Source organism: Anser cygnoides, chromosome 4 (genome assembly GCF_040182565.1).
Source record: "Anser cygnoides isolate HZ-2024a breed goose chromosome 4, Taihu_goose_T2T_genome, whole genome shotgun sequence".
Classification (NCBI taxonomy): domain Eukaryota; kingdom Metazoa; phylum Chordata; class Aves; order Anseriformes; family Anatidae; genus Anser; species Anser cygnoides.
The window spans coordinates 12,926,911-12,951,091 of NC_089876.1; the positions used below are offsets into that span (position 1 = coordinate 12,926,911).

Here is a 24,181-nt window from a genome sequence, read left to right on the forward strand (position 1 = left end):
TTGGGAGTCTGAGTATGCTGAGGGACTCAGACAGAATAATTAATATTGCCCCTTATTCTGTAAATGATTTTTTTTTTTTTTAAATTGAGGGTGAATGGTAGCAGTGTGCTTAAAGAATGTACCTGAACAGTTGACTTGTGTTGAATTATCTGCTGTCTGGTGTCCAAGGAACATCCAATTCAAAAGATCTTGATGGGATGATCAGGACACTTGGAAGGAAGCAGGACATCAGTGTTTCCTCACTCACAGAGGCTGTTTCCCATTCAGACTCTTCCACTTACAAAGAACTGGTTAGAAACATCACAAAACTATTTGCTAGGATCAATAGTACGCATCAAATGAATGCCTGTTAAGCATGTTCAGGCAATATTCATGCTGTTGTTTTTTCCGTGCTTGAACTCCCCAGTACTAAAGTAAAAATGTTGTATTTTAGCAGCAAGGTCCTTTCTTTTCTCTCTAGTGCTAACAGAAATATCATTTAGAAATAGCATACAAATGGAATACATGGCAATTGTGCATATTTAGTGCTTTTTAAAGTCTGTGTGAAAGATAAACTTTAAAAAAGAAAACCATGATGTACCTGAGGCAACAAATGCACTGCAGAGTAGTTTGCACATGCACTGGGGGAGGGAGTGGGATGTGAAAATCGAAAACCACCAGAAGGAATAGCTGTTTTCCTGTGAAAGCTGTAAAATATAAAAATAATAATAATAAAAATCTTCCAGTACTGAACAAGCAGTTTTATGTAGTCAAAGGAAGCTACAAATTCTCCTGCATTCTTGCATTATCTGTTTTTGCTTTCATCTGGTAGGAACGGTCATAAACAGGAACATAAAGCTAGTTTTATGTTCAGATGAAAAGAAACAGAACACCTACAATGACAGATCATGTGTATATTAAGGAAGTTGTCTTTAGTCAATGCAGTTCCTGTATTAGACTGTTTCTTCTATTCTTATTATTTTTCAGGAAAGTAGTGTGCATAATATTGAAAAAGAAAAATAATAACCTGTCTTATGTTTTGTCTTCATTCACCTATCTTATCCAGTCTTGCCTGAACTTGCGTCATGAATTCTTGATAGTTAAAGTCGGTTGACAGTTACATATTAGGAATATCTAAACCAGACATAGTTTGGTCAGAATCAATAGCAGCAGGATGTGGAAGGAACATGGTCTGTGTCCCCCCTTTGAGAATGTGAGTGAGTGCACTGGAGAAAGGCCTGGGAGGCACTGGAAACTCAGGAAGACCACAAAGCTTGGTGTGTTCAATGTAAATGATGCCACTGTTCACTGTTCAAACCACAAGGTTTCCTTGGAGATTAAATATTTGTAGAAAATGGAGAGGGATTGCTTTGGAAGCCTACCACTCTCCATCTACTATGAAAAACTTTATGTGCAGAGGAGGTTTGGGGATCAGATCTGAGGCTCAGCCCACGATGACAGTCCCATGCTCAGGACTGACATTGGTGTGGGTCGGGACAAAAATGAGTTGCCGATGATTAAATTTTCTGTAGTCCTTAATAAATCATGTTTATATTTTTTTGGGTGGCAATTCTGATGTGCAAGAGCACTAATATCTTCTTAGTCTTTTCATCTATCCCTTAAGCTGATGAATATTAAAGCTGCTTATTAAAACCAGATAATGCATGGAAGGCTTCTGCAGTGCAGACCTTTCTCTTAAGGCCTGATTAAACCAAGAAACTCACAGATCTAATTGTGCAGCTATATTCTTAGCAGGTCAGCCAGCTGGTAGCTCTGACTTAAGTCCGTCATTCTCTCAGCAGTTTTTTCTTTAGAATAAAGAGAGCAGGAGGGGCTATGGAAGAAAGCTAAATATTTCAGAAACCTTGGCCAGAACACTTAGGAGTATTGTCCGTGGCCTCAATCTTATCAGTCAGGATAATGGGGAGCCATAAGATAATGTGTTAATTTACATCTGTATGAAATATTTATGTATATTTTTATACTTATGTATGTATAAATGCAGGGGATAGGCATAAATGAAGGTGAGATACAATAATAGGGAGAAATCACTTTCTGCAGATATTTCTTTATTTCTTTTTCTTTTTTTTTTTTTCTCTCCCCTTTGGGAGTCAATAATAGAAGTGGGGAAATAGACTGAAATTTTTATTTTAAAGACTGAATTTAAAACTTAACTTAAGACAACATTAAGACTATGCAGTGGGAGTTCTGGTTGTACCTTGACTCTACTGCAAGTTAAAATCCAGGCGCGTCTCAATCTACCATTGGTTTCCCAAATACTTTAGTTTCCATGGGAAGGAAACTCGTATGTGTGCTCCACTGCAAGCCCAAGTGTAGATGACAGTGGGACCAGGCCAGTGGGAGACACTTGTCCTGTAGCAGTTTAGATGTCCCTCATCTCCTTTGGCCTCGATGATGCTGAAAGAGGGGAATGAAAAAAGATCAGTGTCTGTATAAAATACTCCCAAAACTCTGTCTTTTTTAATATGCATAAACTATTGAACCTTCGCTCCTGTACTGGAAACTAGACTGACTTGCACCCTTGTTAAAGATCTTTTGAACTCTGGTAAAGGAGCTAGAGGATCTTGTTACAGATGATGGGTCAGGTTCACCACTGTGCTGCAGCAGCTCTGTTTCTGTCTGGTGATAGAGACCAGCTGTAAGCCTGGCTTCTCAGGCACTGAGGTCAAACATCCATGGAAAGAATGAAAAATTTTCCCTCTCCAATATATTTTTTTTTTTGGTGGGCTGTGGGGAACATTCAGTCGACAGTTAATCAGAAATGAAGATGTTTTGTTTTCTGCCTAGCCACTGCAGCTTGGTCATGGTGCAGAACGTGGAGCAGAGTAAAGGGGAATTTCAGCACAGGATTCCTTGAAGCTCCTTTGGGTTGGACTTGTACTAGTTGTATTTGGGCAAGAGAAGCTTTGAACGCTGTGGCCTCTCAGCATATGGCTGTCTGGCAAAACCTTCTTGAAACGGGGAGCTCCTTGAATGCATTGTCATTTTTCGGAAATGGTTCCAGGTCTGAAAGTCGTGAGCAATTCTTTCTCACTCTTAGCGAAAGCCGCAGCTAGGAAGGGAGAATGTGGCCGTCTGCTGTCGCCTTCCCTTGCCCCCACCATCTGCTGGGAGCTGCCTTTCTGCTTCCCCATCTGTGGGCCTGGGACTCTGTCTCTCAGCAGCCACATCTTTGTTTCCAGCTGGCTGGAAACACTTTACTGCTGCTTAGGTTACTTCTCTTGAGGTTTAAGAGTTATGTGGGTTTGAATCCCTTTAGCCTTAATGAGGCTGATGGACACAGGTGAATTTCATGTAATCCACTGTATAACTTAAATCAGATTTTTGTCTAAAGGTAAAGTCTCTTGCACAGCTTTTGCATTTTGTGTGAAATGGTTCCTAGGCTGAACAGCACTCATTTGCTTTTTTGTGAAGACTTTATCACAGAGATGCCTCACTATGAACCCCAAACAAGTTTAGGACAGCTCAGCCAACACTGAGGACCTTCATAGCAGCGAATGTTAGATAGCTGTCTCCGAAGCAGGAAATTTGTTATCATCTGTTTAGGAACTAAGCTTGAATTCTGCATGATTCATGATCTAGGGATTCCCAGTCCAAGGAATAGGATTCCTTGGACCAAGTGTAAGTCTGACTTAGTCTCCTGGGGCCCCTAATAGTCCTGAACAAAAATCAGCACTTGGTCTGCAGGACAGGATTCATCTCACCATAATGTAGATCTAAAACAGGGATTATGATCCATACTCTAGAGCTGTCTTTTCAACTCACTGAATATAAAAATGAACTGAGGAGGACTACCTCAGATGTGAGATCTACACTGCGGAAGAATGGGAAGGTGATTCCCACCCGAAGTACTTCAGCAGTAAATACAACCAAGGTTATATGTGACTTGCTGTGGTGAGCTGGCAGCGCCTAGCAGGACAAGGAGCTGAAATCCTCCTCCTGCATCCTGCGCAACTGCTCCGAACACTGGACTAGCCTTCTTGTAAGAGATAATTGCCATTAACACTTGGGAACCTTCGCTTTTGAGATGTTCTCTATCTTTTTTTAATGTTCAGCCTGAGGACTTTTCCTTTGTACTCATTCCTTGGATTAACTATGTAGTTTTGTCTTTATTTATAGTCTTCAGCTCTTTTGGATTCAATGTGAGACATTTAGGTAACAGATGATACGTATATTAAATAGGAAAATAAAATGTGTATGTAGATCTGAGGCCTTATTGACCTGACATAATTTCGCTTGAGGCCACAGGAGATCAGAGACAACATTCATCAAGTGAGGCATTGAGCATATGCCAGGTCGCGTGCTAATACTCAGGAGCTTTTGCATAATAATAAGCTGAATTCACTGTTCTCTATCTGTGAACTGCTCTTTACTTCTGTGTACTTCCCCTTGAACAGCATAAAATAGAACAATATAGAAGAGAGGACAACAACTTATAAAATGGTGTATTCAGATGGGTGGATTCAGGCTGGTCTGTGGTGAGTTTTCTTCAGTGTAATAATAACTGCAGTCACTGCCATTCTTCTGGGAAATGACACAGCCACGTGTGTTTCCTTCAGAAGGCTTCTGACCTCTTTTGCGTTCTTCTCTTTAATTTCTGTGTCCTAAGTAAGGTAATATTAAAAGAAATCCTTGATTGTATGCTTCCTTGGGAGCTTTAAAGAGTGTAAAGGAGGGAAGTGTTTTCTGCTGCTTCTAAATTAAAAGCAATTGCTCAAACTCCTGAAAGTCTCTGGAAGATGACATATCTGCTAAGAACAACTGCAGCTCCGTGCACTGGCAAACTGGATGCTGGAGAAAGAATAATGTGATTGTCAAGACACATCCTTCAGTTTAATAAACCATTTTTGAGAAGAAGGCTCTGCCTCAGTTTAATAGCACTCCTTGGAAAAAAAATTCTAAACTCTAGCATGAAAGTAAACACTCCTTTCTTTTAAAATAAACACCCTTTTATTTCTTCTGCAGTAGGTTAAACCTGTTATAATGATTTATGAATAAGAAAAATATTATTAGCATTATTAGGAGTAATGACCTCTGTTGTGGATAAATGTGATCCTTTTTGAATTTATAAACATGCGTATTTTATTTCCTAAACTAGATTTTCCCTCAGAAGAGGTTGTCTTGTCTGTAAGACTTAATTGTAATGTCATGTTGTATGTCCTATTATGAATTACTACCTTTGAGCTCCCAGTTAAACAGATGTAGCAATATATTGCTTTGTGCATCTCACCTAGGCACTGTGGCAGCTTAACATCAGGGGCTGCTTCCTGCTCCAAAACAATTGTTTTGGGACTGATTACCAAGTCATAGTGTTGTACAAAATGTCTGAATCTGTTAGTCAATCTGTTCCTTGGATTATCAGTGGAAGGAACTGTATTTCCATCTGTATACTTCACATTGGGACCCCAATGCATCAGGATCTCCCTTTGTCCCTTGGCAGAGTTCGTATTACTCCCCCACTAAGAGTCCCTGACATGTTTTCCCTTGGCAGAGCTGCCATCGTACCCCCAGCCAGTGCAAAACTCACATCCATCTATCCATTGACACTCTGAAAGACATTAAAACAGCACACAAACCTCAGGCCCTGGAAGGTGCACTGGTACCCTGATCACTTTCACCCTCTTGGTGCTGTTCTTGTGATTTCTGAAGCTCTGAGATCCTTGGTATTTTATTTTTTTTTCAACTGCTGCAGCTAAACTGTGTTATCTGTTGATGACCATGCCATTAAAAAAAAAGCAACTTCTAATTTATAGGCCCACCTGATAGACCTGTGACACAAGTTGAACTCATGCTCAATAATTAATGTGAAATAAAAGGTATAGTGTTACATGGCCCAGATAGATTAGATGCTCTGTATCTGTCATTTAGCCACAACTGATAAGTTTTACGTCCTCATAAAAGAAGGTACCTGTGCTGCTGTGTATTTTCAGGTTAAAGAAAAAAAATCATGTTATAATCAAATATATAAGCAGAGCATCTATAACTCAATAGGATAAGAGATAAACATCTGTAAGTATAATCAGAAATTTATGGGAGGATATGCTGAAATAAATACATTTTTTTGCCACATAAAATGTAATGGATTTTTTTCAGAGTTATTAGAAGGAATTAGGTATACAGATTTCATTGCCTTTCTACTGTAGTTGGTAACTAATTCCTCTTAAACCTTTGAAAATATCCCCTAATTTATTGAATTTGCTTATACATGCTTGTATATATTTATGTAGGACCAAAGATGAGGATTCTTGGTGATGTTTATGTTGTGCTTTTATTCAGTGCAAACTTCCATATGAAATATTTACACATGGGGTTGTATAAATAAGAGTAGATGAAAAACCTCGTGATCGTTTCACTGGGACTTTGTAGCATTCACTTTTGTAAAGCTAAGCAAGCAATAGGAGTGTTGAAAAGGCATTTAGTCACACTGGGCGTCAAGAAGCAGCTGCAGAGTTGACTGCTCTGCCACAGGAACAATGTAGTCCTCATTCACATGTTGGGTTTACGTGGAACCCAGAGATCTTATACGAATGTTCTCATCACGAAGGTCACTCTTTTTCTCCCTCTTTTTGTCTGAAAAGATCAATATCTCATCAAGAAACCCTTCAATATGGGATATTTTGAATGAGCATACAATAATTAAAGTTCTCTTGCCTGCACATGAGATATAGGGAAAAGAGTTTTCCTGGTATAATGAGTGATAAATAGAACAAAGATCATTTGGGAATAAAATGTATCTGTTTGATCCATTTGATAATTTCCATCTGGATGGCATTTGCTTCTCTCTTTAAAGGGAACAGGAGCTGCCTATTTCTAGGCAATCTGTTCAGTTTCTTTTACAGGAAAGGACAGTTTAGCTATTCCTTCCATATGAGCATACATTATTACATCTAACAAATATGTTGTTCATCTCTCATTTTATCCAGACCCTCTAAGCACTCTTAATCCCTGGGTGGGTTGAGATGGGGATTGAATTTCCTTTTTTTCTTTTTTTGTTTTTCTTTTTTTTTCCTTAATTTTCTTTTTTTTTTTCTTTTTCTTTTTTTCCTGTCCAAAAATGAATAAGGGAGGGGAAAGATACACATTACTCTGTATGGACATGTGTTACTTAGTTTACTAAAAAGAAATTCTACTTGAGGGACAGGAAAGCAAGATACCTGTAAAGATAACCGAATAATCATTGTCCCTCTTGGCCTGATGATGCTGGAGGTCTGCAATTCTAGCTCCTCGTTATCGTGGGATCCAAGTCTTGTAATCTCTGTCATAAATTAAGCAAGCTCTATCTCAGGGTTTCCCCTACTTTATAACAGTAAAGTACTCTAAATGTTAAGAGAATCTCTATGATCATTGTATTGGCTAACCCATGTGGAACCAACCAAACAAACAAAAAAGGTAAAAAATTAAGAAAATAAAGAAAATATTACAAATAAAAAGCTGGTATTTTAGGACCATGCCTCCTTCATCCTCCTCTTGCTAGTGGTCCCTGGATAATGGTTATTCTCTCTTTCTTGGTTTGGTTTGGCTTGCTGGGCTCTTTCAGCAGTGAGTTTTGAGTTTTGGTTTACTATATCCTGTGAACACTGCTGTTCTAGGTGTGCCTGGGCAGCTCAGCTGGAAGATCGTCCACAGAAATATTTGAAATTAAAACAGCCTTTTCTTTGCTGCTACCTACAGCCATTTGCACAATCAGCAAAAGTTGCCACCACAGCATCAGATCCATGAGAGCATGGATGGCTTCAAAATGGAAGAATTCAGTATCAGAGCTGTAGTTTTTGCAGCAATTGCTCCTTAACATTTTGCAACTGGAATGGTTATTAATGTTAATATTTATCAAACAATGTCAATTAATACCTCTGGCTTGCAAATACTTGTGTGCTCTATAGAAGTCTGTGAAGGGTAGTATAACTCCAGACTCAATGGAGGTTTATACTGATTCAGGTGAAATTCAGTTCAGGCCTGGTTCTTGGGTGATTTCAGTGCATTGGCAATTATACATCTCATCTGTGAGTCATCCGTTTGGGATCTGAATGCCTATTTCTTTTTCTGTTGTACTTGCTAGCTGTTGGCTGGGTTCAGACTGGACACAAGTAACCTGAGAGGGGGCAAGCCCTGAATGCTTACTTGTAGGTTTAAAGTGAATCCAGGCCATAACTTGTGGTTAGCATATGTAATCCAAAAAACATGGAAAATTCCTAACTTCCAGAAAAGCTTTTCTTTTTTTCCTGTCCTGACCTTTAACAATCTGCACCAATGAACAGAACAGCCAGGAGAAAGGCTCTCACCCTTTGCACCTCCTGCTCTGGAAGGGGTCACCAGGACTCACCTTCCTGCTCCCACAACAGGAGTTTTCTCACTACAGTGAGAAGTCTTGAATAGCCCTGTGGCTGGAAATACGTGAGTTAGCTTTAATTCCAGGCTCACTTGGGTGGCTATCTCCTTCAGGACTGCTCCTAAACTCTCATTTAGGAGATGGTGGCCAAGTTTCTGGTGACATGGAGCCTCATTATTCAAGAAGTCCACAAACTACAGTAAAAAATATTAAGGATTTTGGCCAAGTTGGCTAATGATGTTTCTTTCATACCTCACTTTAAAGGAGGCAAGAAAGAACTGGAGAAAGATGCAAGGAAGGGACAGAGGAAAAAAAAATCCATCTGGGAGCAGAAGAAAAAGGCCGGTAGAAGAAGAAATGAGGTTGTGCTGAGGGGAAGGGTAAAAGCAAAACAGGCAAATTTGTGTCAGGCAGGACAACATTTGGGGCTTGAATCCCTCATTCTCAGTTCTTATGATTATATTTTATAGATGTGTATACATTCTCAATTTGTCAGAATGCATTTAATTCCTCAGTAAAGCACAGTGAAAGCCAGAGGCATTGTGATTTGTGGTGGGATACAAACAGCTTCCTCTAGTGGTGGAGGGACTTTTATGCTTCTAACTGACAGAGTGAAAACAAATAATCTGAGTTATGTCATCGCCTGTGTTTCCCTGTGTTGGTATTTCCAGGGAATGCAGTCAGGTTGTTGAAGGAGCAAAGCACCATAGCACCAGAAATATCCTGGATTGCCTTGCGTCTCTGTTGTTCATGCACTGATTATGAAGGAGGCAAAAATATTTTTATTAGATTTTTTTTGGGTGCATTTTAAGATGTCAATGTCATATTAGGCTATTTTTTAAAAAGGGGTGAAATGAAAGGAAGATGTGTGGAGTCTCCCTTCTGTTCCCCAGAGTTTCATGAACTCGTGGCTGAGCCAGTCAATGCACACATCTTTCATGTGAAATTCAGTCCCATCATGCTGGAGGCCTTTGTTCCTCCACAGCATTCAGCCGGGATTAGAGATCTTCAGGTGGGCTGGCTCAGACTTGGTAAATAAAGTGAGACAGCAAAACACACGTGTGTTCAGGGCAGGGGAAGCACGTGTGTGCAGCTGTGTGGAGCCTGGTGCTGAACGGCTTCTTGGGGAGGGCAGGGGAAATGGGTTAAAGTGAAACAGATGCTGTCTACGCAGGAATTCGCATTCATTTTGTTTACTCACCTGGCTATTGAGGAAGCTCTGTGACAAAGAACATATGTATTCAGCTGATGGCCTTTTTATAAGACTAGCTATGACAAATACAGTACTTTGTTTTCCGTGCAGAGAGCTGATGTTTGTTACTGTCGTGTCACTTCAGTTACAGCCGGGGATTTTCTCCTTCTTCGGAAGTAGCTTTAAATGAGACAGAAGTAATATCTGGTTTGCTAGCACAAATTAAATAGCCAAATGAGTTTTGCTTCCTTTGACAAAGCTGTTACAGCTCTCTTTGTATTCTAAGATTTTATCCAGATAGATCATGGCCGTTTCCTTGCTGGTGCTGTGTGACAGCTTGATCTGGCTAATATCTACATCCTTCATAAACTATTAAGGAAGGCAGCATCACTGAGAGTTTATTTTATGCCTTGAAGTCTTTTTCAGACCATTTTGTTACAAGATGACATCTGCTACTGCTGCCAAAAGGGGCTTCGTGCTTGCTGCTGCTGCTGCAGGTCGTGGCAGCGCAGGGATGTGTGAGCTGTGCCTCTGTGGTACCCCCACGTGTGCCAACACCGTGCTCCAGACATCCAGTGAACAACCAAGCTACAGCACTCAAATTATTGGTGCAGTTGTTTTAGGAATAATTTCTTAAAATTTATGCTTGCTTGAGAGGTCACATCCTCTTGTATGCTGCAGGCATATACTAGGTCGTACCTCAGGAAGTCAAATAGTCAAAATTTTATGTTTTTTCTCATGCTTAGAGAATGAAAACCTGCTTGTGGACAGAAAAGGAAGATCCATTAAGCAAAACAAACAAACAAATGAAAAAACACCTGACAGCAGATGGATGCAGATACCTAGGGGAAAATACCAGGAGAGACTGATGCTTTCCAAGGCTTTAATCATTTGATCATTTGCAGTTCAAGGACTTCTTGAAGCAGCAGTGGTTTCTATTCATTTAATGAACCTTGGTGGATTTCTCTTCCCTTAGGTTGTCAGGTCTCTCTGAACCCGTGTAAGCTTTCTGCATGTTGCTCTGTACCCTGGCAGGATGCTCACCACTGCATTGCATGTTAAGAACTACTTTGTTGGCAACCTCTTACCAACAGCTTCATTAGTACACCCTGGCTCTTGTTGTTACTGGTTTCCCCCTCCACTTAGATGCACATTTACCCAAGAATCTGTCTTCATCATAGAGCATAAAGTTTACAGAGGAATCTTTCTAGCAAACAGCAGCATTGTTTATATTGTTTTCGGACTCAGATTTCCAAAGCCATCTCAGGCCATATATAATACAAACAATTTTGAAAAGCCCTAAAACCTTTCTTCTCCAATCTAGCAGGCTTTAATGTAAATGGCCACTTGCTGTTTTTTGTTTCTTTATTTAGTTAAGAAAAAGTACTCACTGGGCCAGTTCCAGAGCACAGACAGAACTTTTGGAGCTATGACTGACATTGCAAGCTGAGTTCCTTATCAGACCTTGTAAGGTAAATCAGACAATGATAGGTAGTGGGGGAGGTGGACTAAGTTAGGAAACAAGGGGGTACCATTTCTTTTCTATTCCATGTAAGTACTTCCTTTGGAAACATTTGATATTTATCATACTGCTCTCTCCTCTGTACAACTGCAGAGAATTTTTGTGCACTGGAAATCCTCGGCCTCACAAATTCTTGTCTCAGGTTAATACAGGCAAGGCATGAAGTGGATTTTGGGGTTATGTAACAACAGTATGAGAATATCTTCTTTTCATCTCTTTAATGCTGTGTATGCACAACTAACATCTCCATGATTCCTCTTTCTCTTTTTTTAGTTGCTGTCAGTTCCGATGTGAACTTTTAAAGCCAAAGTCTTTATGACTTTAAGATCTATTTCTAGGCCAAATATTCATCCTGCTGTTGAATATTGAGGAAGGCAGTTGGCCTTTTCTGGTTTAAGTGTTTTTCTCAGATGCCTGCCCTGGGAATTTAGCAACTTTTTTTCAGATATTGCTTTTTTTTGCTTTTTTTTTTCTCTGCTATGCTATTACACCTGCTTCTTTTCATTCACTCCTTTGTCTGTTGAAGTCCCCGTTCCTTAATGTAATCCTACTACCATGTGTGTTTCAACTTTTGATGAAAACTATTAAACTGTAGCTAAAGCAGAAGATAGTGACTGAGATGAAAAACTGTTTAAGTTCTGATAACCTCCAAAGTATAGAGATAATGGAGAAAATTACAGTATTGATGAGGAAGTATTGATACTAGAAAGGTATGCCCCTATTGAATCAAATGCTGAAATTTTATTGAAACCTCGATGCTGAACTGGCCACCAGGTTGACAATTGAATTAATTGTAAGGACTCAGGTGAAATGTACTGAACTGGGGACACTATTAAATTGACTTTCCTCACTAAAAGGGAGAAAACTGCAGTGCATGCATTTGTGTTATGTCAGGGATGTGAAAAGCCAATGAGAATTGTATTCTGGCTGCATGGTTTTTGTTTTTTCTCCAGGGATCACTTTGCCAGTTGGTTTGGTCTGCTTTATTAAAACAGTGGGGAAAGGCAGCCTGATAGCTGGCTCAGAGAGACCTGTAAGTGATGCATTAGGATGTTGCAATATGACTTTCATTGCAGGATACAGGATAATACAGGCTTAACATAAACAAACATTTAATGTCTCATCTCCAAAGACTTTTAATAATTTTTAGTTAATTGTGATACTGTTTTTTTTTTTGGTATATTTTAATTTAGATACAGAAAACCCTGTATGTTAATTTTAGAAGTGTTAATTTTCACATAGAGCACATCGATCTTGAAACACTCAATAAAATCAATATAACCATTTCTGATGACAAACACAGATTTGACACTTTTTGCACAATGGTCAATGACACATAATCTATCATGTTGTCTTACAAAAAGGAAAAAAAAAAGCCAGCAGACTAAGTAGAAGTATATGTAATTAAGATGGTTCTGAAATAAACTATTTAAAAATTCTCATCACATTATGACAGTATTTTTAGATTAAATACCAAATTTAATTATATTTCCTATTCACAGAAGAGGATTTCCAGTTCCTCATTGGTTCTGGTCCAACACTTGGACTTAGACCTGACTTTAATAGGTTGCACACTGTTCAGTCACTCAATTTGAATCAACTATTTACCTACCTTTCATGAACTATGTAACGCTTGCTTTGATCAAGTTCAAGATGCTTGCACTCTTAGACCTTTGCCACCTTTCACCATGCCTTTAAAATAGAGCATTTTTATCTTTTACTGAGGTACAAAAGGATTAAGTGTAAGTCCAAGTTCCTGCATAGTCTGTAGCAAACCAGGGTATCAAAGTCTGGTCTAAATCCAAAGGCAGTGCAGTAACCACTGGATCATCCTATGTCAGGAAGGAAGAGTTGAGAAATGAAGTTTTACCCAACACGTATAAAAGTATTAAAAGCTGACATAATGTTAATAGGAAGTTGTTTTATTTGTATTAAATAGATTTAATTCTTGTGAAAAGTGCTAGACAGTTTACCTGGAAGAAAAGGAAAAATCTATGTTCATTAATAGATACAATAATTTACTTTTATATAGCTATTGAAAACCTGTGTAGGCTTGAAAGAGATACTTTTCTACAGAACGAGGGTTTGTAGTCCATACTTTGATCGTTTGGTTGCATTGCTATTAATGGGGGACATACGCTCTTCAATTCATTATGAGAGAATATTTCTTTCCAACCAACTGCTCCATCTTCCCCTATCCTAGTTCAGTGACTTTCCTAGCTTTCACTGTTAAGTTCAGTGTTTCCTCAGGTCTGTCCCACTATGCAGCTTCCCTGTTTCACTTTCTTCGGAGATCCTACAACACTCTTAGCCGTTTCTCATATCTCCTGACAACTGGCTAGGTACTTGCTGAAGCTCACTTGTATCTCATGTTAACCACCATATATGTGCTGACTGATTCAGGATCACTTGTGTTGTGTTTTTTTTTTTCTTATGAAAAAAAGAGACTCCTTTCCAATTAACTGCTGAAAGCATGTTCTATAATCTACAATATATAAATTTAGTACATTGTCTTCTTTATACTACTTTGGTATAGATGCAATAGTAAAGATACACAATCATCTGCCACTCTCATCTGTAGTTTGAAATGATGTACTCTTTTCCATTCTTCCACATCTTCCTATGCATAATTAATTTAAATATATGTCTTTGCTGCTTTTCCATTTCTCTATACGTAGTCCCAATGAGTGTAACATCGCTACTTGTTGTCATTCTGTCATTTGGATTTATGCACATATTATCTGAAATGGCTTAGGAACTTTTAAAGAAGGGATGTTGTTTCCATCTTCTAATCAAGGGCTTGATCCTGCCATATTAAAAACATAGTAGGACTGTTTTATTTACTAAGAGCAATTTGCATAATAACACAACATCATCCATAACTCATGGTTTAAGACAGATCCGTATATATATATTTTTATATATATGCATTTAGGAACAACTCTTTAGGCTGTTTAAATTGTTCTTTGTGTTTCATCGTATTAAGACAGTAGCTGAAGAATTATTATTGCTCATGGTTACCATATGTCTGTAGCTGTGTTTTTTTTGGTCAGCATTTATAGTGTGGTACTCAGGAGATTTTTTTTGCAAGCAGAAATTATAGTTTCATGGCTGAAGCCCTTGCTCAGCATTACCCTAAGAGCTGATTCTTTGAGCAGTCCCCTCTAAATCCATTGCTTCCTGAGGATTAAGTTGCACCTTGCCGTGCAAAGCTGAAATTGAATCCAAATAACCCAAGCTGAGTTGAATTGACACCACATATGGACACCAACTTAAAAGAGAATTTGAATACATCAGTGCAGCTCCAAGCAGAGGGTGGCTGGCAGGAACCTGTGCCACCTCACCTATGCAGGATGTGTTGGGTCAGGTCAGAGGCATTCCTATGGTTTTCTGTAATGCAGGGCACAGGCAAACCAAGCTGGCAATTTCCTGAAAGACTGGAAATGTATCTTGTGCTTGAAAATAGAATGAGAGTTTCCTGAATGTCAAAGGTGTTTAATTATTTAAAGATGTCTAAGCAGGTCTGTTACCTAAATATGCATATGTGGAGGAGGGGATGGAGGGTAGTGACTATTGGATTTAGCCTAATATAGTTAGCCTGGGCTCTAAGTTGTTAAATATATATTACTCTCTCGGGTTGCCTTTTTGAATTCATTGGTGAGTGTGAAACAGATGATGGGTCTGGAACCAGACATGAGAAATCTTTACTAGGACTATTTCTAGTCACACATGTGAATACTGTAGCTATGCTATGGTCAGAGAGGTTTTTATATTGTTTGTTTCTAAGTCTGACAGAAAGTCTATTTGCCATTTGAGCCCATTTAATCAAATCATGATAAAGTAGATGCTATGAAACCCTTTAATATCCACCTAAGACTTCATGACCACCAAAGACAATATCTATCCTATATTAAATCACTTAAACAAGTTGTGTTTTGCATACCTATTTTTATTTTGTGCATGTTTATACACAGATGAGGAATTGTGTAAGTCTGCTATGAATTCAGCAAGTACCAAAGTAACCCAAGTCTTTGTTGAACCACATCATCTATTCTATCAATATTTAATGTGAGGAACCACTGAACCGCATAATTTGATATAGATGGGTGTACTGCTTCTTGAACACCTCTAAAGCTGTCATTCTTTCTTCACATTTTAGAAATGATGTAAGAGAATAAACACCAAATGCTGTGTTCTGATAAAAAAAAAAAAAAAAAAAAAAAGCATGAAGCAAGATAATAGTGCTTTGTATTGCACACACATGTTCCTGGCAGTTTTTCTGGAAGTCTCTTGGGAGCTCAGCGGGGCCCCTTAGCCTGTTGGTTGCTCAGGGGCTTCCTGGCACTCTGAGGTTGGTTCCCAGGACACAACACATGACATGGGATGGCCCTTCTTAGATGCATTTAGCTTCTCCTGGGATCTGTGGTTCTCCCTGCAGTGAGCACTGAGCAGACACCCAGTCAGTCTCCGTAAGCAGTGGGGTCAGACTGCTCTTGGCAGAGTTACTGCTGGTTAGCTTTTTCCATGCCTGCTGTTAGATCCAAATGCTGACACATCCTCTGAGTCTGTTATGGCAGCTCTTTAATGTCATTATTTGCAGTTAAAGCTAAAGCGCGCTGAGGTTAGGTTTATTTCTCTGAGCTTAGAAACGTTCACCCTGAATGCTATTCCAAACAAATCCTGTGAAACCACCACCCATGCTGCTTTGCCTATACGTCCTTTTCCCCAGATGGCTTAATTGTCTCTTGTTATTTGATTCTGTCTGTGGCCTAAATTGCATAGCCTATTTGACCTCTTGTTTCTCATGTCAATACCTTGCATCTGTTCATAGAAATTCAGTATCATAGCTTCTCTCACTGCTGATACCGGTTCCTTTCTCTGTCTTCCTACCTATGCGTCAACTGTTTGTTCAGGTGATAAGAATATGATAAAGACAATGGAAATGCCATAAACAATATGGCCACATGATAAATTAGTTTAATTTGCCCGTTTGGCCCCTCCACCTGGTCTCTGCTCCTGGGAACTCTTCAGCACACTGTGCCACTGAGCTAACAGCTGCCATTAAAAATACATCAGGCAAGATATTTTTTTTTCTATTTCTTGTGAAATTCTCACAGATTCAAATCACTCTATTGTGGGTCCTATGAAGGGGGTAAGATTCTCTCAGGAGCCATTAAACATAAGCATTTTTGTGTCAAGGATAATTGTTAAAGTCCAGAATATTATTGCATTCTCTCCCACAGGAAAGGGAGAATATTTTTTTCAGTGTGATTTAACACTTCCAGTTCCCTAAAAAATTGGAATCATAGTCTTGAAACCATACAAATTTTTAGCATGAAGGAATTAATTTAATTTTTAAACAATTTTATGACCTTTGTGAACTTTTCAATCAGTAAGAATTTACTCTTGAAGAGTTAAAGAATTACTTTTCAGTTGGTAAGAAGTTAAGAAGGCCTGCATTACTCACAAGCAGTTTGATGCTTCTGTGTAAGCTAACTCTGCAAGAATAAAATAAAATTCTGTGGTATTTCTCCTCTGTATTTCATTTAATGTGCACCGTATTACATATCTATATTACATACCACAAAAAGTATTGCAAGCTCTGCTGCTGCAGCGAGGTAAAATCCTTTCAAATCAAAGAAGTACTTATTTACTCCAACAAAAAATACTTTTAGTATTTTAGCAGAAAATGCTGCCTAGTGAGTAGTATTGCTAAAAGGACTGTAGGAAACTAACTCATTTTGCAATTAATATTTTTTCCCTTTGCAGATTGTCTTTAAAAATAATCACAATCTCTTTGTAACATTTTAAATCAGCGTTCAAACTGCTGGTATCTCTGGCTTGGTGTCTGAGAAATCGAGTGCTCAGTGCAGTTGTAGGAGAAAAGTCCCATGGTCTGAAGCTCAGTCTTGCTCTGCAAAACAACAGCCTGTAGCCAGCTCCTGTAAGGTAGCAGCAAATAGGGTTGTACTTCCATATGAATGTTAATGCTGATATTTATCCTTTGAGCATCTCTGTGTGCATCCATGCTATTGTCATTCTTGCAAAAGTGTCTAACTCAAACATATGCATGTTCTAATATGGAGATTTTTTTTTTTGATTTTTTTTTTTTTACTACAGAACCTGTAAAAATCAGTAGTTCATTATGGTAATTCAGCAGAAATGCTAAGTGTTTTAGAGCCACTTTTTTTTTTTTTTTTTTTAACTAGAGCATCTGTTTGTGATTCCTGACTAGATATCATGTATCTGATGAACAATGTTTCAGTGTCTCGTTAAAGGAGAGATCCAAGTGACAGCAGATGGATGGAGTTGGAGCTGGGACTAATTATAAGAAAAGTTGATGGCTTTTGGTTTCAGTTTTAAGAATCCAACCTCCTGCCATGGTTAACATGAAAATATCTGGATCTGATACAGATTGATAAGGAGATTACCAGAACAGGAAGATAAAAAACAACCTCAGGTGACCTGATTAAGACCTGTTTTTATTCCCTGTAACACGGACTGGTTGTTAGTAATGTCATGATAAAGAGGACTCGTCTATGGAAAAGTTTGCCTTGAGAATTTAAAATTAATATGTAAAGACTTGTGGGTTAGAAGTACAGCGTGCTCAAAGTTTGGAGGATATTCTGTAATTTTGTTAAGAAATCTGTGCCTTCTCTTACTGAAGAAAGTAAGAGGCAGAAAGTTGTATATTGGCGAAGGGTGGAGAAAAATACTGGCTAGGCAGAGCGTCTCTGGTAAACAGGTTTTAGTCAGGTCCATCCACAGTAACCCAAATGTCTTGGAAAGTTAGGTTTCTGCAGCACACGAAGCAAAAGAGTCAGATCAGATTTCCTTGACAAGAATCCCTAGTCTGTAAAACGTGACATCTGAGTTTGACTTTGGGTTTTGCTGCAAAATTGTTACACAGTTCTGGCTACTCAGAGACCTGAACAATTCTGCGTAATACGCATCCCGGAATACAAATGGAAATAATGAATACTGCTGTTACATGCCCTGCATGAACAGGCTGACATAAGTTAAGCAATGATATTTGCTTATTTAAATGTTTTTATTTGTTTGGTTTTTGAAACCCTCTGAAGTGTGTTTGAAAAGCCACCTCCAGACAGCCCTTCAGCGGGGAGCTGTGGCAGGTCCCTTTAGCTTAAAAGAATATTTATGATATTGTAACTTTTATATATGAATAGATATTTAGGTCTAAAGGTGGTTTTTATCCAGGTCAGAGGGGCTGAGTGTTCAGGCACAAGCATCCTTTGTACTGTTCCCTTCTTGCTGTTGCCTTCAGAGAGGCAACCCTCCCATTTCTTACTTATGGACGTGCCTCCCCTGTTGAGTGTCTCTGTGCTGTGTGTGTCCAGGCTGTGCTGTGTGTCACCACAGAAATGACATTGGTCAGCCTGTCGGATTATAAATGCAACACAAATTTACCCATCTGAAACCCAACCTTGTTAACTTCTAGATTTTTTTTTATTTTTATTTTTTTACCTTTGAAATCAAAATTTGAAAACCGTCAATTTCATACAACAGAATTGGTCTTGGTGGCAAATCCGACAAAATAAAATGAGACAACGTCAATCCAGACAAATAAGAGAGGAATTCCTTCCTTTTTCATAACATATTCCAGTCGAGGCAAGATAGTTTTACCCACCTGGATGAGAATCCAGTCATTCTTGTGTTATACCCTAGATTAATTTATTAGGTTTAAGCTTATTTTTAATAATGCTTGTAAAGCTTTAGTCAAAGCTCTTCACACAAGACTTTTAATGTTTCTGATTAATTGAATAGCTTATTCAACAGAAGCAGATATAAGATTAAAAAATATTTTAAGACCCTCTTTTTTAAAAAAGCATAGATCTTGTCTGGCATATGTCAGATCAAACTGACAACTGTCCTGGCACATACCACACCAAACTGTAGAAAGGGAATAGAAAGCTAATGATAAAGGTTTTCCTCAATAAAAGCAAAAGTTCCATGAGTACTGATCTGCAATACTTCTTTCATAGTTTTTATAAGAAATGATTGACTGAGATCATCACATGGACAAGTTGATCTAACACATTCATATTGCGTAGGGTTGTAGATGGGTTTCTGAGAGGTGAAGAACTAATGTTCTGCCTGCTGTGTTCCTGCCTGGACACTCAAAGCCATGCTTTTGATCATCTTTGCCCCAGCCTCTTTTGTCGTTGTTTAGAGAGCTCGTATGGGGGCAGATGCAGAGTGAGCAATGAGAGAAAAATGCGAGAACTGAAGCACATCTGGGCTGTGTGGAACAGACCATCTCTTCTTGAGCTTGATGCTCAAGCAAGAGATGGAAATTTTTAAAGCTTAGTTAAGAGATATATGCTGATATTAATAGTAACACTGTAGGTTTTGCTTTTAACTAAAGTAGATGGAATATTTTTCAGATGGAAATCTGAATTTCTTTTGTGAAGGTGTCTCTTTAAGATGTATATGAATTTGTATGACACCATTTATTCAGTGTACAATAATAGGAGTGATTCCCCTCTTCACAAATTTGGAAGTCACTGATTTTCAGAACCAGGTTGTGAACATTAATGTTTGCAGTGCCAAATTTACAAAGAAAAATAGATGGATGGCTAGTTGGTGTACGTAAGTCTCTACATGCTGTAAATACCTGATTTGTATTCAGGTTAGATCTGTTGGCCTGAATGTTTAATCTGCTGAAGTGAATCTTCTGGTCATCCCTTCTCTGCTGTTCTTTAGATTAGAGTGGAGTAGGCAAAATTAATTTTTCTAGATCAGTCTAAACTGCGAAATGTTCTCCAGCTGCTAATGGCTTTCAGTCCCTGAGATCAGACTGAAGCTACTCCAAAATTAAGCCTGCCCAAACTTGTATGTTATGGATATTAGGGCATTAACACCAGCTTTCTGCTCTGTCTGCTTCTATTGCACTTCATTACTAGTAGACTTAGACATGACTTAGATATGTGAGAATTTTGCTGGGTTTTAGATGTTTTTGTAAATCACCAGAGACACTGCGAATATATCAGTAGACATGCTCTGTGACAGCAAACTCATTTTTAGTGCTCTGTACCAAAATGTTAAAAATTTAACTAAACAAAAATATTTCTACTTGCTCCTAAATATGTTTCACAAAATAGGAAATGCCTTTAAAAACAAGTATATGCTAAAAACAAAGAAGCAACGATAACAAAGCACCAAACCAACAACTACAAAAACACAACCAAAAAAAAAATATTGTGTAACCATGCACTTTTCAACCAGCTGCTAACATATGGTCTTTATTCTTATAATCATACAGTCTCAAAAAAGATGGTACTTTGGAACTGAAAAGATATTTGCTGTTAACAGTATATTAAATACTTACTTGCATGCTCTTAGTAGCAATAAAATAGCTCCTATTAAAGTCAAAAGTAAATTATAGTTCACTACAATTAGCCAGGACCAAAGCTTGAATGAATACACAATTTCCTTCTTGCTCATGGTGCTATTCACAAAGCATTCAATTCTTATCCTTTACATCTAAGTAGAGCCTCCTTAGAGACATGCAATTTTGTTTCAACATCAGGAGTATGCTGCATTATCAGTGGTTGCAAAAGCACTTTAATCTGGAGGTGACAAACAGGAAAGATTAATGGCTTCAATTTGGACACATGCAGCCAAGTACCACATTGATTCTTTAGCAAAAGCAGAACGGACATGATTGCTTGGGACTTTGGAAAGAAAATATTGACTTGGGTCATAATCTTAAAATGCATTCTTATATAGCTTAAAATATCACCATAGAGATGGGAATACTCTATGTACACCCTAGCACCATATCAGCAAAACTGCTTAAATGTGTGTTTAAGGATATGAAGACATTTTGGGAACTTCAACAGAAAAAGGTACGTAATTAAACATTATAGATAATCTGAGGGTTTAAGCAGGTGTTTAAAAATAGGAGTAGTTTTTATATCGTTGTTTTTACAAGGGGACAATTAAGACACAGAGTGGCCAAGTGATTTCCCCAGCATTTCCCAAGAAGACTGTGGAGGAGAAAGAAGCCTGTGCAATTTTCTTGGGTCTGAGTGTCTGAAGCACGAGAGTGACCTACAAAGTCACCCTTAAAAGTTTCTGCACCACTGCAGGCAGTGTCTTAGAATTGCTACTTGTCGACACAAAATTTGGTGTAATGGGAAAAGATGGAGTCATTGTACTAACAGGGATTTTTACTAGATGTTTTTAGATAGATATTTTAATATTAAATTTTATTAAAGAACTTCACTGAAACCTTTAACACAAGAATAATTTATAAAGGGTTCAGGCAATACTTTGTTACATCTGTGGATATTTTTGCTTGTCTGTATGTTGTTTTTAAAGACTGACTTTTTTCTACAGAAGATGAGAGATGGGCTGGTATTCAAAGGAGGGTTGCAGAAATGATGTTGATACACTTTAATTGCTAGCCAGAGTGCTGTCTTATTTAATGAAACCTTTTCTGAAGCCAATTAAAATAAAAGGCTTAGAACACAGGAGGGGGCAAAGGGGTGAAGAGAACAGATGTACAGTCACATCAGCTGGAGAGATGTAATATTCACTTTCAAAAACAGGAGGGAATGCAATGGTGATTGGCCCCCAAAATCTATTCTCATTCTCTTTTACAGTAGGACTAGTAAACTAAAACAACTACAAAACTAATGTCTGATATCTGCTGCAAAAAGCATGGTCTAAGACTTTATGAAGATTAACTCATGACATGTGAGACCACAACCAAGAAAAGCTAAGCAGCATTCAGACCCCCGTGACAGTGCGACATACTCAGCACTTTTAAAAAGCAGGCCATTTAAATATAGCTGGTAGGCTAAGGAAGGCAAGTTTTAAAAATCTTAGCTAAAAGCCTTAAAATATCAAAGAGAAATAAGTCTGAATGTTACAAGTGTGAAGTTAGACATATGGCGTGATGGTTTTTGGGTTGCTGTCAATTATGCAAGTTGATTAGAATTAAGTAAAACTCTCTTAATATTGGGGAAGTGATTGGATGGAGCCAGTTTAACTGTTTCTCTCCCCTCCCTGCTGCCCCTGAGTTACATAAAAAATGGTGGGTTTATTGGTAAATGACTGTGGACTAACAAGGGTGAATTTTTCACTGCACTTGTGAGGGCCTATCCTTCCCATACTGTCTACAAATGGCAATAGAAGTAATTAAAAATAAAAATAAAAATACAAGAGATACCCAAGTTCTTTGTTAGCTAAATCTCCCACAGTGAGAAATCAAACAAAGCTAAAAACCAACCAACTAAGCAAAAGCGCCCCCAAAATCCCAACTATCCTTTGGATGACAGAGTTATTCAGTCCAAGAATCCCTTAAGCTGCTGTCTTCTTTATGAGACTCCAAGGACAAAAGTACTTCGGCATTTTGTGTCAAGACTGTAGTGATGGAAGATTCTTTTACTGGATTTAGTTCATCCCCATCAGTTCCTCCACTGATATTGGTGTGGGGTTTCTTTGGTCTTTTTTTTTCCCTTATAGTGTATGGCTTTCAGGCACAGCATTTTGAAGCTCAATTTCTCTCCTTCCTGAAAATAGAAAAATAATCCTGTTGCCTTTGGGAGAAGGAGTTGGCTCAGAGAAGAATTATATTGCCATGACATATATAAAAAAAATAATAAAAAAGGTACTTGCCTGAGAGAGAACAATGAACATTTATTTACTGTCTTGTGAAGAAAGAATTTCATGTCTATATGGAAGGTTGCCATATGACTTATATGCTATTAAATCTCACTTGAAGCCCTGATCTGAATGAGAATTTCTTGCCTGTCCTGAACCTGAAGCAGTTAAAAGGCAGATAAAGCCACCCACGTCTTTTCGGTCTACGATGATGTGTGCACACACAAGCAATTTGTGCAGTAGTAATGAAGGAAATGCAGACTAAAACTATGCATGCTGCCTGTCATTCTTGTAGTAGGTGAACATGGTAATGACACTCCAGCAAAAGGAAAGAAAAAAATTGCTGCTGTTCCCCACTATCTCCCTACACAGTACATTTCCTTCATATCATTGTGATCCTGGTTGTGTGAATAACATTCATCTGGTCCTGCATCCAGGAGCAATGTCTCCTTTTGTCTGCTGAGGTACCGTCAAGCAAATTTTTAATTTTTGTTTTGATGCACTATGAACTTATAGTAGACTGCTGGCAAGCGTCTAGTTGAATGAAAGTTAGTGACCTCCTAAGAAACAGTTAAGTACAGGAAAATAAAAAGCAAATTGAAGGAAAATACGATCTCTGTGCTTGATGCTTCCTAAACTAGCTAGCTAGTTCTGAATTTGTTTATTTTAAATACTGTGGAAACATGCATAATCTGCAAATGTAGTTGTGAACTCTGGTTTCTAACAAGATGCTATTGATTTGGTCAGCCATACTGTGAAAAGTACTTTAGTCTTTGGACTTTTTAAAGTAGTTTAACTCCTTGCTAAACTGAAAATAGAAAAGAAATAAGCTTAAATGATGTTTTCTTAATGTTTGTATCATGTGCACTAGTTTAACATTTAAAGATAAATGCATTTCAAAAAGGAGATGGAAAAGGATAAATATAACATAATGAGTAGAGAATATATGAATTTCATAGACCATTAATCTTTAACATTTCCTATTCAAGGCTGAAAATGCATTAATTCAGCTATCAGCTCTTCCCTGCTATCCTGACTATGCGGGTCATACAGAGGTTGCTATAGTAACCTTGCATTACCAATGTAAAGACACTGAAGGATCTGGCTATCTATATAAATAAAGTAATTGAGGGTTTTTTAGCAACCAGCACCCTCATCAATGTAATACATAGGCCCTTTGAGTGAGTACTCAGTCCCACGTGAATTAGGCCCTTCACTTGTGGAGTATGAGAAAAACTGGCACTTGAAGCCAAATTTTTGTGGAACAGGTGTAATCACAGAGGTGTCATTCACTGGGAAAGCCCTTACGTGATGCCATGTGAGCTTCATTGCTGCAGTCTGCAACCGCACCATCAAAAGACAGTCCTGGTACTGATCCCACGTGTGAACGTGCCCCTTGGAAGCAGATGTTGTTTGGATATTTCCAGCATGGAGAAAGGGTGGTTTCTGTGAAGCTAAGTTTCTGGTGCTGAATGAAATTGTTGAAGCACGTGACTGTGTGCTAGAGTAG

The 24,181-nt window shown here is 38.3% G+C and overlaps 1 protein-coding gene across 9 annotated transcripts in view; it reads left to right on the forward strand.

Annotated features, from left to right (window-relative positions):
• C4H4orf50 (chromosome 4 C4orf50 homolog) overlaps positions 1–24,181 on the forward strand; it is an 82,435-nt gene that overhangs the window by 37,693 nt on the left and 20,561 nt on the right. Inside the window, exon 15 of one of the 9 annotated variants that reach the window (XM_048046161.2) lies at positions 10,892–10,990. The exons of the other annotated variants lie outside the window; for them this stretch is intronic. The gene's annotated coding sequence lies outside the window, so the exon portion shown is untranslated. The remainder of the gene's footprint in view (positions 1–10,891; positions 10,991–24,181) is intronic. 9 annotated transcript variants of the gene reach the window in all.